The sequence below is a fragment of the Leptodactylus fuscus genome, chromosome 7 (assembly GCF_031893055.1).
Source record: "Leptodactylus fuscus isolate aLepFus1 chromosome 7, aLepFus1.hap2, whole genome shotgun sequence".
Lineage (NCBI taxonomy): Eukaryota > Metazoa > Chordata > Amphibia > Anura > Leptodactylidae > Leptodactylus > Leptodactylus fuscus.
The window spans coordinates 125,031,073-125,035,999 of NC_134271.1; the positions used below are offsets into that span (position 1 = coordinate 125,031,073).

At 45.5% G+C, this 4,927-nt stretch overlaps 1 protein-coding gene across 2 annotated transcripts in view; it reads left to right on the forward strand.

Annotated features, from left to right (window-relative positions):
- The first annotated feature begins 1,136 nt into the window (after window positions 1-1,136).
- The window catches only part of ARHGAP5 (Rho GTPase activating protein 5), a 61,024-nt gene continuing 57,233 nt past the window's right edge, over window positions 1,137-4,927 (forward strand). For both annotated transcript variants that reach the window (XM_075282959.1, XM_075282960.1), the window contains exon 1: window positions 1,137-1,381. The gene's annotated coding sequence lies outside the window, so the exon portion shown is untranslated. The remainder of the gene's footprint in view (window positions 1,382-4,927) is intronic.

The following is a 4,927-nucleotide window of genomic DNA, read 5'->3' on the forward strand; positions in this document are numbered from 1 at the left end:
TGACCCATATTCCATATTAATCAGAATATTTGCAGACATAATGCCGCACCCCATAATAAACAGAGTAATAAAGTGGCCGGAATAAAGTGATAAGATGGTTATTAAAATAATTTAAGATGAGACTAATGGAAAAACCCATGTCAGAATAGACTTTGTTATGCCACGCGGTAAGGTGACTAAAACATACCCTACGTAATGCGCACTGAGTTAACCTCATCATCAGATGTCAGAACAGTTAGAATATTCATGATTAGGGATGGGATATTCTTGTAATACTCATGTATAGAAATTGCTGAATCCTAACGCTTAATGATTACTCAATGACACACCCATATACGCCTACCGAGTTAATGATTACTCTATAATACACCCTGTATGTACGCCCACTTCTTTGCGTATAAGAAGAGATGATTTGTTCAATAAACTTTATGCTTTAGCTCAGATTCATCTTGTTTCTGTGTCATTGCATCACTGACGCTCCGGAGTGTGACAAAATTTGGAATCCATCCAATATACCTATTGGTCTGTCTTGAGGACCACCCTGACATGACAAACACCACAACATGAAGAAAAAGTTTCAAAAACCTGTTTCCTAATTCCTGAAGCAGATTTTTTCAGCCTGCAAAGAAAAAAAACTGTGTGTGAACAGAGCCTAGCTTAGAAGTACCCTCAGGCACTACCTCTCCCTAACTGCAGGGGGCAGCATTCTGACAGACACACACTTTCCCAGGATGAGGTGGATGATGCTGTGATTTCAGTGCCAGAGGCCCCATTGCCCCTCCCTGACTAACCATGCTCGGAAATAGGCGTTACCGCCTCACCTTTCCCTCATCCCGCTCAGTGCTGCGGCCTGCCATATACTCCCGCACTACCAATCCGCTTCTGATACTTGCTATGGCAGACAACAGCACGTTATATGCACTACCTTCTATTTTGCGCTAATGTCTGCAAAACTACATGTCCCAGAGTGCTTTGCGCTAGGATTAGAGGGGCGTGGCCCAGGGGCGATGACCGCTTGCATGGGCGGAGTCGTAACGAGGATTGGCGAAGGAGTGTAGCTGGAATCCAACCTGGAAAGGCGTGGTCGGGAGTACAGAGGGGGCGTGGCCTTTACCCGTTCCTGGGATGACGTTGATCTTGTGGATGACGTCAGCGGACTGGAGGATTCTCGGGGAATGCGCGTGTCCGTGTCCGCGCTCTCGACGCTTCCATCGGGCCTGGGGAAGGGGGGGTGTCGCTACGCCGCCATTACTGGATAGAGCAGGAGCTGCACGGAGGGATCGGCGGCTGGAGAGGGAGCCAGGAGAGCCCCGGGATAAGAGATTCTCAGGTGGCCACTGGATGTGCGGGGGGACGAGGAGGAGATGAGGCCGCTGTACAGGTGAGGATAAAGCGGGGGAGCAGGGGGTGGCAGGCCGGGGCTGTCAGGAGCCTGCCGGTGGCCGACATCACCGTAATGTCCGCAGGCAAAGTTACTGCAGAGCGATCAGCTATGTGTGTATTGTAGCCTGCGTGTCACTGACCACAGATCCCCGACAATCCCCATCTCATGGGGTGGGGGCTCCTACTAGGCAGCCTGGGGTGGTGGTACCTTATAGGTAGTATCATGGAAGGGGGGGGGGGGGGTCACCTTTTAGGCAACTACAGTGGTAGGGAGGACCTTTTCGGCACAATCGGGGGGTCAATCTTAGTAGCATGGGTGCACCTTTTAGGCAGCTGTATGGGGGGGGGGGTAAGCAATTTTTAGGCAGTAACATCGGGAGACCAGCTTTTAGGTAGTAACGTGTGGGGGTTAGGTACTTTTTAGGCAGTAGAATTGGGGGGCAGGCACCTTCTGTAAATGGTGGAGGTCTCCAGAATATAAGGTGCAGGACATAGGTGACCCCGCACCCTTCTCTGATACCAGGGTGTATGGAGGAGCTTAGTATTCCTCCTTCAATCTGACCCTAGCATTCCTCAAGGAGGAAGTGAGGACACCCTGAGGATAAGTGGGCACCAGATGTGTCAGTCCTGCACCAAGGTGCCCGGCAGTGTTTTGGACAGCAGTGATGACAGCTGATGGGAGTATATGAGTAGTTAGTATGGTCTATGTGCTATCTCCCCCTCCAGTATACATATGTATATATTATTATGGCTCTAGGGTGTTGGCAGTCCTTCAATGACCTGTCATCTGACTCTAATATTTGTATAATCCCCCATATTATAAGGAGAGAAATCCCCCGCACCTTGGAGGGCATCAGTTTTAGGATGAGGCTACAGAAAGGCTCGCTCTAATCCCCTTTGCTGCCAGATGGCTTTGCAACTCATTGTGCAGGGAGTCATTGTAGGATGTCTGACAGCGGAGGAATTAAGCCGAAGTGAACGTTTGTGGGACAGTAACCATTTCATGGCTTATTGGGAGTGTTACGGGTAGGCTTTTACTAGATGGGATAGTTAGTGGCAAAATATACATATGCATGCAGTTGGAGATCCTTAGTTATAGATATGCATGAATTATGTATATAGATATATATCTGTAAAAAAAAATAATAGATAGATATCCACTATGTAACATCCACATTAAGCATATGTGATGCATGGGGGTCCCATTGTTGCTATATTGTGTGTGTGTATATATATATATATTTATATATATATATATATATATATATATATATATATATATATATATATATATATATTCTACAATCATTGTGTGCTACGCTATTCCATACCTTTTCTACAATATACTAGTGCAGTCATGTTATGAATAATTTTGTTGCCTGCTTTGCATTTGCTTGAAGGCAGCACTAGTCAGATGTTCAAGGGCTGGTTTCCCGACTTTTTGAGGGTGTATACGTTTTTGGGGCTGTTAAAGGGGTTTTCCATGCTAAATAATTGATGACCTTGTTTTAGGATAGATTATGAATTGAAGTCATGAGTCTGACACCCAGGGCCCCTGGTGATCTGCTGCCGTTTGGGTGAGCACTGCAACTCCTTCAGTACTTACCAAGCACAGAGTTGTCTATTCAGATAGTGTATGGTGGTTCAGTCTATTCACTTGAATGGGGCTGAGCTGCGATCAGGCCATGTGATGAACATGACATCATGGCCTGTGAATTGGAAGCGGTGCTCAAAGAACTCCGCTCCCATTTCGAACAGCTGAATTGTGGAGGTCCTGGATGTTAGACCCTGCAGATCTTCAATTGTTGACTTTTCCAAAGTGACCTTTAACTGTTGATAACCGATCCTCATTGGTCGGGCTTGGATACCACTACTGAATATGAAGGTCGGTGCCTTCGGTGGCGCTGCTTCATCTTGCGATGCCAGACTTCATAGTGTGGGTGAATTCACATTGTAAAAACGTGGCTTTGCACAGGTAAAATACTCAACTGTCTGAATTATGGCCTGTGGACGAGGTTTTAACAAATCTCCTAAATTTTCCACAGCAGTATTGACCTGAGATGTGAGTTATAAATCCAGAGGTTGTCGGATTCTGTTGTGGATTTGCTGTTGACAGATTTACCCCCGTCCGTAAAGAATAGGGAATTCTGCTATAAAGCTTGTGGATTTTGCTACAGACTCGCAGTAGAATTTTTTTGTCATGTGAGAACCTATCTTTAGGGTCCATTCACATGGAGGAAAATGGTGAGGAATTTGGTGTGGAATTTTAGCGCTGAAAATAAAGCCTCCCATTGACTTCAATGGGAGGCTGCTTTTTTAGCGCTGAAATTCCACACCAAATTCTTCACCATTTTCCTCTGTGTGAATGGACCCTTAAAGGGGTTGCTCAAGACCTAGGCCTAATGGATTCTAATAAGTTACCCACAGGATGGGACATCAGTATCAGACTGATGGGGGTCCAACACCTGGACCTTGCGCTGTCAGCTGATTCAACCGCTTGGACGCCCTATACACAGTATACAGCCAGAAGCAGCAGTAAACTACTACTGTATACATATATACGGTGTGTGTATATATATATATATATATATATATATATATATATATAGTGCACATACACTGTATACAACTTCTGGCTCTGTACACTGTATACAACTTCTGGCTCTGTACACTGTATACAACTGCTGGCTCTGTACACTGTATACAACTGCTGGCTCTGTACACTGTATACAACTGCTGGATCTGTACACTGTATACAACTGCTGGCTCTGTACACTGTATACAACTTCTGGCTTTGTACACTGTATACAACTTCTGGCTCTGTACACTGTATACAACTTCTGGCTTTGTACACTGTAGTGGTGAACTTGCAGCCAAATCAGGTGATCAGCTCGGAGTCCGGGTGTTGGCCCCCCACCAATCCTGTACTATTGACCTGTCCACACGGTAGGCCATCAGTATGGATTATACCTTGGTCTTGGGAAACGCCTTTAAGACTGAAATCACATGTACAAGTTTTGAGCTGAATACAGTAGCGGATAAGAGAGGAGAGTCCTCGGTCATTCCCTTTGGTTACAGTCACACATGCAGTTTGTTGTGCAGTTTTTGAATCAAAACCAGAAGTGGATCTAATAGGATTTGGAGGTATAAAGGAAGATTTTATACTTCTCCTAAATGTCCAATCCACTTCTGTTTTTTTTTTTCTCAAGTGTTTTTCTTATGGGGTCCACTTATGACTTTGCTGAAAAAAACTGCATGTGCGTGATTCCATCCTAACCAGAACTGAGATTTGCTTGATTCCGTCTCACCAGGTTTACCCGTATAAATGCTGCAAGGGAAATCTGTGGTTGACCGCAGCCAGGCCAGCAGCGATCGCCAGGGGAATCTTTTATAAGAACTGATGAGTTGTCAGAAAGCAGAAGCCGTTTTTGCAGTCAGACCTGTTCATGATGGCGGGCCGGGTACCAATATCTCACATTGTGTTCGCGCAGCGTTTGCGTACGGCTTATTGAGATGTTGCATCCTGTTTGTCTCTGTAACTGAT